The sequence below is a fragment of the Microtus ochrogaster genome, assembly GCF_000317375.1.
Source record: "Microtus ochrogaster isolate Prairie Vole_2 chromosome 14 unlocalized genomic scaffold, MicOch1.0 chr14_random_1, whole genome shotgun sequence".
Classification (NCBI taxonomy): Eukaryota; Metazoa; Chordata; class Mammalia; order Rodentia; family Cricetidae; genus Microtus; species Microtus ochrogaster.
Window position 1 is genome coordinate 11,115,011 of NW_004949096.1, and position 13,542 is coordinate 11,128,552.

Sequence of the window (13,542 nt, forward strand, 5' to 3'; positions counted from 1 at the left end):
ACACACACAGAGACAGAGACAGAGAGAGGAAGGCTATGATGGCATGGGCCTTATGAAGGGTATATAACTTATGACAACAGTGGAAATGTGCCGCATTTGGTGGCTGGTAATGATGTGGCTGCAGGCACTGAGTTGCTAAAGTGCAGGATTGTGGTGTACCTGGCTCTGAAATGTGGAGAGTTCTTAACAATATGAACATAGAGATCTCAAAATGATGTTTTTTATTTTTTATTTTGTATGACAGGTACATATCCTGTTTTCTATTCATAGCACTAAGAGAATAAAGACAATATTTTTTGGTTCATTTGTTTGTTGGTAGTAGGTGGAAGAAGGGTCATTTTCTCAATTGATTCTGAGGAAACTAAATTAACTTGAAGTTATATGTGAAATAATGGTACTTAATCCATGTCTCAGTCACATTAGCTTGATTGGCACTGCTTTTCAACTGAGTATAAAATATTCTACAATATTTATAGATTGAAAACATTGGGCTACTCTAAATGTATTTTCAAGAATAATCTTTGTGTAAATCAAACACAGCACTCCATTGTCTCAAATTATCTAAAAATATATACTAGAGATTAGTATAACTGTGAGTGTCAATAAACTATCTGCTGGTATTCCTTCCCAAATAATCTTCATGGGTATAGAACACTGCTACAACTTTTCGCCTTATGTGTGTCTTGAAGCCGTTAGGTATTCTAACAAGAAACAATGAATAAATGAGAAAAAAGTGAAAGTAAGTTTTGTGAGGCACATGTTGATTAAGGGGTTGATCTAGTATGTTAGTGCATAGATTTAGATAGATAGATAGATAGATAGATAGATAGATACATAGATAGATACATAGATAGATACATAGATATAGGTATATTAAAGATTTATAACTAACCCTCTCTATCACCTGTGTAATAAAGTCTAAACTTCTAGATTTGATACATTATAGCTTTTTCTCACTTAGTCCACACCCTAACTCCAAATTCAACTGTTGCTGTACCCTATGGTGCATGCAGTGTTACAAAACTGTGACATCTAATCCCGAATATCCCAGAACCTCATGTTGGTTTATGATTTTTTTCTGTCACTTGCTTTCTGTCTAAGTTTCATATGTTTTCTCCCTCATCCCTATTTAATTTATTTCCAATTATTATGTACATTTGATCTCAAAAAATAACTTTCTCATGAATCTTGCAGATTTATTTGAAAGAAGAGGACTGCTATTCTTTTCCCTCAAGAATAGCTCACAAGTATAAGGTTATTGAATCTACCATAATCATGCTACTATCACTTAATTTGTAATTGATTAGGAGCTATAGTTATCTACATTCACTGTTTTCTCTCATTCAAAGTAGATTTTCCTAAAATATTGAATATACTTGGTGACAATAATGAAAGAAATATTAGTTGACAATTTCATGACTTTCTATGCTATATAAAATTTCAAGTAAATATATCAAACTGCAAATTCAATGTGAAGATTTGAGTTCAACTAGAATTTATTAGATTTTTTTCTCTGAAGTCATTCCACTGTTTCTGTGTTGATTCGATGAGGACTCATAGGAATGATGGCAATCTTGACTTCCTTTTATGTCTCTTATTTCCTTCTGGCTTATGTGAGCAAAAACAGTTTATAGGTAGTCTTCTTGGGCTGCCAGCTCCTAAATCATAACACAGGAACTTATTACTAATTATGAATATTGCCTTATCTTAGGCTTGTTTCTAGCTATTTTTTAATATAAATTAACCCATTTCAATTAATCTATGTGCTGCTCTGAGGCTTGTTTGCCTCATCTACATACTGTCCATCTGCTTTCCTGCTTCCTCAGTGTCTGACAGGTTGCACTTTGCAGGTTAATCCCTTGGCTGGCAGGCTGGCTCCCCTTTTTCTCCTCTCACTAGCCCTAACAATTCCTCTTGTATAACTAATTAGCCTTTCAGCTTTTTATTTGACCAATCAGGAGCCTTAGGCTGGCAAAGTAAAACAGCAACATATCCTTAGAAAGTTAAATAAATGCAGCATCAAGAAAAGCAGCATATTTTAGGTAAACAATTATTCTGCAACATAAACAAATGTATCACATTTAAAACAAATAATCTGGTCTATGACAATGACTAGTGAGATTGATGATCATGGATGAGGAAACAGAAAGAATAATTTGATTTGAGTCATTTTGCATGCTAGTTGATATATAAAATCTTTTAGCCTCCAATAGTTGGAGTTTGCTTCTTGCTGTCCATTGTAAGACCTTTTACACAGAGTCTGAAAATTGACCCATGCAATAGAGGGAATGCTGCAAAATAATTTACAAGTTAATGTGAAGTATTAGCAGTCGTGGTTGGCTACATGCATAAGCCTCATCTCCCTGTGCCTCTATCAGCAGAAGTAATGCTTTTATTTCCTTCCTGAGAGCCTTAGTCCATTAAGGTTACAATAAAAATACTATAAACTGGATAAATTACAAACACAAGTAATTTACTTTTCACAGTACTGGAGGTTAAAGAATTTCATGATTAAGACAATGAATGTTCAATGTCTGATAAAGACTCTTTTTTAGGGATTTACAGAGGGCAATGTCTAGTATTGTGAACACGAAGGAATGGGGAAGAAGCACCATTTTATGGCTTTTTTTCAAGGGTACTAGTTACAACTGCTACCTTCCAAGGTCCTCATCTTTGAATATTGCTAAAAACCTAACATGCCAGTGATTAAGTTTTAGCATACTTATTCAGGGGTGATGAGCTTATCATTGATGTCCAGATATTGATGTTAGGAATATTTCTTAAGACGAGCCTCTCTACCAATGCAAATAATTCCAATCAGATCATATTAAACTGAATAAAAGATACCCTTGTTTAATGTAGTACTCCAGGAAAGAATGGTGAGAAAAAGAGAGCAGGGGAGACCATGCAGAAAGAGGAGACTCTTTTTGTTGTTGCTCCTTTTCTGGTCAGCAGCGAAAATAGCCTGTGGGAATGATCCCGACCCTCTTTGGGGAGGGATCACTGCTTGGTGGGCTTTCTCAGAGGTGAAATCAGACCAAGGCAACTCCCAGGGGAGGGGGTTTGAAATGGAACTTCCTGCTCCATTTCTGATCCATTGGCACTCCAAGGATGGGTGCCAGGGGCTGGGGTGATGCTTTGATCCAAACATCCCAGACTACTTGGATGTAGAAGTTTCAGGGAGCTGGAGTCTCACTTTTAACCAAACATCTGATGTATTTTAAACCTGTCTGAAGAAGAAAGGCAACCTCACCAGAAGATTCAGTCTTATATTGAACACAATATAGACTAAGCATTGGAGAATTCAGGATTGTAAATCATGTGGGCCTATTTTCTTCAATGAAAGGTAATGAATAATACATAGTTACCTGGAATATTGGAATAAAAAATGGTCAATAAACATGCTTATTCTTTGCTATCTTACTAAGATCCAGCCTCTCATGATTCTTCCACTGTCCTAAGAATTATTTAGGATAATCTTAATCCTGCATTTGTAGTAATAGGAGAGGCAAGGCTGCGTCCCCAGCACCCCGGCTGCCTGTCTAGCTTATGCCCTGAAATAATTACACTGACACTGTATTCATTTAATCACTGCTTGGCCCATTTCTATCTAGCCTCTTCTCGGCTAACTCTCGCACCTGGACTAGCCCATTTCTAATCATCTGTGTGTAGCACCCCAAGGTGCGCTTACCGGGAAGATTCTAGCCTATGTCCATCCTGGGTCGGAGCTTCATCGCATGTGCCTCAGAGAGCAGAGCTCTCGCCTCTGCCCGCAAGAGTGGAGCATCATGTCTCTCTGAGGCGTCTGCCCCCAAGAGGAGAGCTGTCGAGTCTGCTCACTTCCTCTTCCTCCCAGCATTGTCTGTTTACTCCACCCACTTATGTTTTAACCTATCAGGGCAAGCAGCTTCTTTATTTAATTAACCAATGACCTTTCTCCATCATGCATTGAATAGAGCACATCCCTGTGAAAGACACTCAATGTACCTTATGTCATCCACCAAGAAAATCTATTCTTATACTTTCCACAGATCCCCCTCTGCACCCTAGCCCTGAACTCTATTTATCATCCAATAGAATTCATTTTTGTTGTAAAGGCCACAGATCACAAGTTTTACTTTAAGTATGTAAGAAAAGTAAATCATGAGGTCAGTCACTGGAAGATTTTGGCCTGGTGCTGGCAAAGATGGCACTATCTTAAATTTCATTCTTCATTTCCTTAGAATTGGATAACCTCTAGGTCTTGATGCTTGCCAGGTGTATGGGTGGCTGGAGAGATCTTGTGGCAAAGGAAAGTAGGGGAATAGAGGGTGGGTCTTGGGAAGTAGGAGGCTGTCCTGACAAATTTCCTTTATTAGGAAGTTTTTATTACAGGTTAGAAAGATGGCTCAGTGATTAATAGTACTTATCGAATAATTATAGGGCCAGGGATGTCTGGCCCATTACCACCATAATTAAGCAGGGCATCTGATTAATTCTTATAACTCTAACTCCAAAGAATCCAAAGACTTCCCTGTTTTCTGTGCACTCACTGCCACATACACTCACATACACTTGTGCTGATACTAATGTAGACACACACAGCACATACACACACACACAAAAATCATAGGACTCTTTTGTGGATTAAACAGTTAGGCTGTATTCACTGTGGCCATCTGGCTCATTTTCTTGATGAAAGTTTTCTCTATTCCTGCTGGAAGACTGCACTGCCTACAACCTTTTGTTTTTGTTTCTTTACACATTTCAGCTGTCACTTTTGTGTTTTCAGCCATTCTCACTATGGAGAAGAGTCTATTCTTGCTATTCTAACTTGTCTCATTTACCATGTCACACAGAGGCAATGTCTAGTCTCCCTTCTTAAGAAAGTGTTCATTTTCATCTGTTTCTCTGTTGAGATTTGATATGTGTTGCATTAGACTAGACCTACTCTTTTTAAGAAGTAGATTCATCATAGTGAGCAGGTGACATTTAAAAGTTCAATTCTCAGAGATAAGAAATCATATTACAGGAACTGCACCAGAGTGATGAGCCAGATCTGAAGACCAACTAAGAAAAACACTTAAAATAAACAGCTAAGGCATCACAGCAAAGTATAAGCCAGAATCAATTATGATGCAGCATAACCTAAATAGTTAATGATTAATAAAAGTAAAAGTATTACTAGCAAAGGGACAAAGATGAGACTAGAATGATAACAGGCATGCCAAGTATCTAAGGTGCTTCCATTAAGCTTATACTGTAGACACTTCTGTAACCATAGAAATGTGGTTTTGACTATTATAAGACTCAGAAATTTGCCTGTGAAAGTTTATTAAGTACTATAGCCAATTACTTGCAATATTATATTTTTATCTATATGCTAAACATTATACTATTTTCTCTGCTAATATTTATTAAATTTACTTTCTATGTCTATTGGATCAGAAACATATCCACTTTCTTTCCTACTGTATTATAATTATTTCATTCATTGTAAAGTAAAGCTTATAATAATTTCATTTTTTCTTACTAGAAGAACTTGCTTAGTTTCCTGGACTCATCATATTTTCTTCTTTGAAACTGTAAAAAAAATATTCACCTCTCTATTATCAATGTCTTTGACTATCTATTTATCTGTCCATTCGTCCTCTGAAGGATTATGTAAAAATTTGGAATATCTAAATATGAACATAGAAACAAAGTCTTTATACATGCTTTTCATTTCATATTATGGTTGACTTTCATGCAGCTTATAAAAGTTTTTTTGATTTCTTCCTTGTCCTTCTTTTAGATGGATATATTTAATCACTCATGCTTTCTTTCCTCAGTTATGCATAACACACCGCCAACTGTGCACATTATGTGTGTTTTTGAATTTATGTTAATGAATATGCATGCAATAGATGCTCAAGGAAAGATCATAAATAAAGGACTATTTGCATTCCTCATAAAACAATGGAAGGAATTAGAGGAAAGAAAGAAGAGGAGGAAGGGGAGGGTGAGTAGGTGAGAGGGGGTAAACAGGAGAAAAGGAGAAGGGGGAGGCATTTCTTCTTTCATTCTTATTCAACTCTAGTTTGAGGATAAAGAACCAAGAGTGAAGTATAGTAGTTCATGCTAATTTAATTAATAAATAAATTACACAAAACTCCATGACTTTCTTCATCATTGCATTGGTGCTATTAAAAGTTTCTTTGTGTAATTTTTGAACATCTTCCTTTTTATATTTATTATATGAATGTTTTGCCTACATGTATGTCTATTCACTACATGTTTATCTGGTCCCTGTCAGAAGATGACATCAAGTCTCCTGGAACAGGAGTTATAGGTGACTGTAACTCACTGTATGGGTACTAGGAATCAAACTTGAATCCTCCGTAAGAGCAGCCAGTGCTCTTAGCTCTGAACTATCTCTACAACACTAACCTCAAGAGAGTTTCTAAATCTTGTATTTAAAATCTGATCAGTGTTCTTCATATTCTTATTTATTGGTTTATCCAATATTTTTGTATTTAATAGTCTTAATTATTATTTTACTATGTTTATTGGCCATTTGTTTTACCACAATACAAAAGAAATTACAAAATATATTTTAAAGTAGATGTTAAGGCATTGAATAAAATTCCAGGGCATTTATTTCTCCTAGTGTAAGTACTTGAAATGAGAGATTTTATAAAGATTAATTATCCAGATACCACTAAGTTAAGAGTGTCAAAAAGTATAGATTTATAAATTATTTTCATTTAGTGATCTGTTTTCCTTATTTTGCTGACTTTTATTTTGATAAACAGTTGATCTATGCTACATATTATAAAATATTTCAATGAATTTTTGATGGTTGTGAAGTCATATTATTTTAATGGAGTCACTTTATGTTTAGGTTTTATTGACGATATTAAAAAGATAAATATGGCCATAAAGTCCTACAGATACCAGAGACAGGAAACACATATCCATAAATCTCTAATCTCTAACCCCTGAATATTAACACTTACAGTTCCTTTTTTTGATCATATACATTACTATACCAAATAAGTGAGAGCTTTTAGGAGGGGATAGATACATGCTATAGTTCTATTATCTCTTGTAGGTTTGCCAATCATTACTTTTTATTTTTTCTGACTTGGGTATAGAGATTTTATTTCATTTGAAAGTTCCAGGTTGAATTTGTACTCTGATAAGTGACAAGAACACATGAAAGATAGCTGTTTAGGCTACTGTATTTCCCTAGAGAAAATTATTCACAATAAGAATTATTTCAGTGATTATGCAGTGATATGTAATGGCCCATTTTTATAGATTACAACCCTTATTAAAGTATGAAAGAATAGCTCTGTGGTAGTGGTTTTTACCTTAAATCCCAGCACTTGGGAGAGAGAGTCGGGTAGATCTTTGTGAGTTTGACATCAACCTGGCCTACAAAGTGAGTTCCAGAACAGCAGGGTCACATAGAAACATTCTGCCTACAAAAACCAAACAAGTATGGAAAATATGGCAGAGCTAAAGTGGAAGAACAGAAGTATGTGTGTGACTGTGAAGAGAGATAGAGTCACTGTACATTGGAGAAAGATGAGGAGATTAAGGGTCAAAAGAGATGAGACAGGCAAGTTAAAAAGTCATTAGGAAACAACTCAGAGAAAAGTCACAGGAACTGTATGTGAGCAACCCCAGTCCCCATGTAGAAAGTTACATTGTCAATGCAAGTAAGATTGAGGTGGAGGCAGTTCCAGTGATGAACAGCTGATGGGCAACTTGTAGTTTTAGAAACAGGAGGAGCTGTACAAGTTTGTATTCCCACAGCAATGGAGGAGTGTTCCATTTACCCCACGTCCTCTCCAGCATAAGTTGTCATGAGTGTCTTTGAACTTTGCCATTCTTACAGGTGTAAGATGGAATCTCAGAGTTATTTTGATTTGCATTTCTCTGATGGCTAAGAATGTTGAGCATTTCCTTAAGTGTCTTTCAGCCATTTTAGATTCTTCTGTTGAGAGCCTTCTGTTTAGGCCTGTACTCCATTTTTATTGTAATTTTAATGACAAATTTCTAGAGTTCTTTGTATATGTTTAAAGATCAGGCCTACTCTGTCTGATGTGGGGTTGTTGAAGGTCGTTTCCTGTTCTGTAGGTGTCAGTTTTGTCAGTATGGCGAATTCTCAGAAAATTAGGACACAACCTTTCTCAAACCACAGCAGTACCACTTTGGGGCATATACCCAAAGGTTGCTCAATCATACCAGAAGGGATATGCTCAATTCATAGCAGTATTGTTTGTCATAGCCGGATTCTGGAAACAACCTAAATGCCCCTCAATCAAAGAATGGATAAAGAAAATATGGTACACTTCCATAATGGAGGATTACATAGCAGAAAAAATAATGACATCTTGAAATTTGCAGACAAATGGATGGATCTAGAAAACATCTTATTGAGTGAAGTAAGACAAATATCAGACCCAGAAAGACAAATATCATATGTACTCCCTCATAAGTGGTTTTTAAACATAAAACAAAGAAAACCAGCCTACAATTCACAATTCCAGAGAACCTAGACAACAACTAGGACCCTAAAAGAGACCTATATGGATATAATCTACATGAAAAGAGGAAAAAGTTAAGATCTCCTAAGTAAATTGACAGAATGGGGGGCATGGGAGAGGGTAGAAGGGCAATTGAAAGGAAAAGAGGGAAACAAAGAAAAATGTATAGATCCATAAAATCAATTAAAAATATTAAAAAAAAAAGAAACACGAAGAATCCATGGTTCTTGCACTCTTTTAACCCATATACATCTGTATAAGCCAAAGGTAGGTATTTGGCCTAAAAGTTACTGTTACTGTATGAGAAACCATGAAAGACCAAGTTCAAGCAAGTTACAAATTTTTTTAGGGAAACTGATAACTTTGTGTGGCAGCGTTTGGACTCCAAACCACACCCTCAAGGAGGTGCAGCAGCCAGTTCTAAATGGGGAAACTCACAAAGAGGCAGAGTCCTATTCAATCTTAACATGACACGGGAAAGAATGAGTTGGAGACTTGCCATGGCCACACGCTTTAGCCCATCAGAGAGATTAATGGTTGGGTATAAACTAAAATGGGTAGAACTTTTGATGTTTACACATACATGGTTGAAGACTAGCCTCAGGACATGGTGGATAGCAGCTGATGGCAGAATGGTACACTGAGACAAAATAAGTTTCTGCTGCTAACTAGGTCACACAGTTACTAGGATAGCACAGTTACTATTTATTTTGTTGGCAGGCTGGCTTTGGAGTAATTTGTTGATGTACCTTTCTTTTCTTTGAGTGTTACATTGAGGGAATTACCATTTGGTAATTTACTCTCTTGATTAGAAAACTTCACAATTTAGCATGCTGAGGAACGTTTCCTGCAATGACTAAGCAGATGATTTATGAGAGATGCTTCCTCAGAGCCCAAAGGTCTGTTATGTGCCTACTGAGATGTTTAAGTAGTTGAGAGTTTAGCTTATACATAAAAGTGTTATGCGGCTCCATTCTCCTTAGAGGAGGTAGGATCTGCCAATAAAGTTGTTTTTTTTTTCTTTTTTTGAAAAAATAAAATTGGAAACACCAAAGTTAAATATTATCAGTTTCTAAATCAGTCAATATATTAATTTGGGAAGTTAATTCGTGGAAACAGGGATTTGGGAAACTTTCATGATAATAATTAAGCAAACAGACAAACAGCAATTATAACCTTACCTCTTCTGAAATTCTGTTCTTATTTCTCTTAATGCAACATTGTTATAAAGATTAGACAAATTGCCCAACATAGATTATCTACTTAGTGAATAATACAAAGTGGTCTTTCCAAGTAACAAGGGAGTATATCTATTCCTTTCCTTCATGTATTAATTACTAACATACAATTGATAATAACATTTTCCGTACCACACAAATAATCTCTTACAACAGGATTATATGCTTCTGTGTTATTTTCTTTGATGAACAAATTAAGCTTTTGAAAACAATACTTAGTGAAGAATTCTTTATAAAGCAATTGCTAAGGAAGACCTTTTAATAATTATCAAAGTCAAATTGAACTCAAAATTTTCAATTACTTGTATTGTGGGGATATGATAATTTAATATTGATATCTAACTAAGCCTTGTTAAAGGACAATGGCTGTTGAAAGACAAGGGAAATGCTAAGTGCTTTTTATCTTCTTTGACATCAAGTTATGCCAATAATAAAGTCCCCAGAAACTAACATGAACAAAGTACTTCATTTCTAACAGCTAAATTTATCCTTCATTTTAGTTCATCTACACACACAAAACTACATAGAACTCTTTAATAGCTAAGAAAAATACTCAAAACAAAAGTAAACAAACAAATAATTCCAAATTTAAATGCTGTCGTGTGAATGGGATAAAGTGCATTCAGCAAGCTTTACTAATGAGAACAAATTAGTGAGCAAACAAATAAGGACTGTTTATTTTAAGTCTTGCGAGGAGGATGTAGTAATTTTTTTTATAATTTGTAACTTAGACAAAATTAAATGAGATAAATATAGCCAGAAAGTAAAATCTAAGTACAACTTACTTAATTGGACAAGCATTTGTACTGAATGTGAATATAGAATTCAGTTTGATTGACCAAATTCGTGTAACATTTGTTCCCTACCTACTTTATTCTAGGCTGTTTTTTCTAGTTATTCAACTAAATGATCACACACATTTTGACATTTGCATTACCCTATTTTATAGTCAAGAAAAAAGAGTCAGAGAGAGTAAGCTGCCTACAGGCATGTGTCTTATCAATAATAGAGCTTGATTCCAAACTGAAATTCTTAAGAACAGCATGACTCCTCAATCTAATTTAACATGCCAAAGTAGTTAAAATAACTAGTACTATGATGTGTAGGAAAGATGCCTTCAGATATTTTCCAAATGTAATGTGCATAAATATAGGTAAAAATGTGGTTCCTCAGGCTCACCTACAAATACTTTCATTGCATGAGTGCCATTGATTATTTAGTTGAATCTGTCCTTGACTTTCACCAGAGTTTGAAAAATGAAATTTTATAGAAATTATATCCTTTATCATGTCAAGCTCCTAAATGGAAAGGCTTGAAAATCAGTAGTACAACAAAATATATATTTTAATATAAAAGCTTATTATTCAACATTAATGATCCTTTCCTTAATTGACTAAAATACAGTTCCTATGATTATGTCAGGATAAGAACATTTTTTAAAACATGGTTATATATTTTTAGAAAAATTAACAATGTGTATCTCTTATTTGGTCAGTGTTAAAGATTGCTTTTCCATTGTTTTTGGTGAACATCATGAAGAAAATCAATAAGGCTCTAAATGGGTATATTTCAGCTTATAAGTAATAGTCATCCAGGAAAGTCAAGGAAAGAACTCAATGCAAGAGCCTAAGGAAGCCATGGAGAAAGACTGCCTATTTGTTTGTTCCCCTGTCTTGTTTAGTAGGCTTTCTTGTACATCCCAAGTTCACCTGTCAGGCATGAACTACCATGGGCTTTGCTCATCTATGTCAATAAAATCAAGAAAATGCTTTAGCACAGGCCTATCTGATGGAGGCGATTCCTTAGTTATACCTTGTTCCTTCCAGTTCACTTTAGTGTTTATCAAGTTGACAAAACTAACTACTACAGTTAATATTAAGATTTAATTCAGCAGTCTATCTATAGAACAGTTTACTTTTTAAATTTGGTCTTAAAATTATACTTATGTCAAAATATAAATGTTTTGCTCTTTTAATTAAAAATATTTTATGTTTTATGTGCATGGGTATTTTGCCACATTTATGTCTATGAACCATGTGCATGTTTGTTATTCACAGAATCCAGAAAAGAAAATTCAACATAGTCACATGAAACTGGAGTTACAGATTGTTATGAGCTATTATGTGGGTGCTGGTAAGAGTATCAGTTTCTGTTAAACACTGAGTCATCATTCTAGCTTCTACATCCTTTTGTTTTGGTATACATTTATATTGGGTAATAATAAAATACTTCTGTGATACAAGAGTGGTAATGATAACAGAATCTTGACACCTGAGAGATATAATGCTTGGCATGCTTCTGAGAGATTATCTTGATTACTTTATTACTCTCAGAAGACAAGGGACCATTCCCTGGGAAAGGTACCCACATCTGTATGAAACAGACAAAACAAGCTGAATATTAGTATGCTTTTACTATTCTCTGGTTTCTGACTGTGAATGTAATGTAACCAGCTGGTTCCAGCTCCTAATACATTGATGTGGGAAGGTCATTTGTCAATCTGTTACTCTCATTGGTTAATAAATAGACTGCCTTGGCCTTTGAGAGGACAGAAAATTAGGTAGGCGGAGTAAACAGAACAGAATGCTGGGAAGAAGGGAAGTTAGGCAATCGCCATGCCTCTCCTCTCTAGGGCAGACGCGATGAAGCTCTGGCCCAAGATGGACGTACGTTAGGATCTTCCCGGTAAGCCACCACCTCTTGGTGCTACACACATTAATAGAAATGGGTTAATCAAGATATGAGAGTTAGCCAAGAAGAGGCTAGATATAATAGGCCAGGCAGTGTTTAAATGAATATAATTTGTGTGTTGTTATTTCGGGGCATAAGCTAGCCAGGTGGCCGGGAGCTGGGTGGCAGGAAGCGGCCTGCAGCTCCTACTACAAACGGTACCCAACGTGAGCCTTGAACCCATGACCCTGAGATTTACAATCTCATGCTCTACCAAATGAGCTATCCAGGTGGCTGGGAGCTGGGTGGCAGGAAGCGGCCTGCCGCTCCTACTACAAATGGTACCCAACGTGAGGCTTGAACCCATGACCCTGAGATTTAGAGTCTCATGCTCTACCAAATGAGCTATCCAGGTGGCTGGGAGCTGGCTGGCAGGAAGCAGGCCTGCAGCTCCTTCTACAATACATGAGTTAACTCACCATAATCTACAACTGGGTAGGAAAAAACCCATCTCACTGAAGTTTGTTTTTCAGATGTTATACCACTGTAACAAAGAAAAAAAAACTAAGATATTTAATTAGGAAAGCTATCTCCTCAATCATTTAAAGAATTTTTATAGTGAAATTAATCAAAATTCTTCAGCTGTTATAAATATATTTATATTAAATTATATTATTATTTATAATTCTTCTAGGTACTAAGACAATCTTTAGTATTTGCCTTTCTCCTGTTTAAGTATTAAGTTATCAACTGTTCAACAACCCATTTATCTTTTTCATACTCACTTTTAACTCTTGTCAGTGTTTTAAAATTTATTTTGCATACAATAGTTTCCCCTCCTTCCCCTCCTCCTGTTCTCTCCCTTCACTGCCCTCCTACTACCCTCCACCATCCACTCCTCCTCCACCTTCACTCTGAAGAAGTTCTCACATGGGAGTCAACAAAGCATGGCATATCAAGCTGAGGCAGGACAACACTCCACATTCTTGCATCAAGACTGGGTAAGAAATGTCACTATAATGAATAGGTTCCGGGGCTGGAGAGATGGCTCAGTGGTTAAGAGCATTGCCTGCTCTTCCAAAGGTCCTGAGTTCAATTCCCAGCAACCACATGGTGGC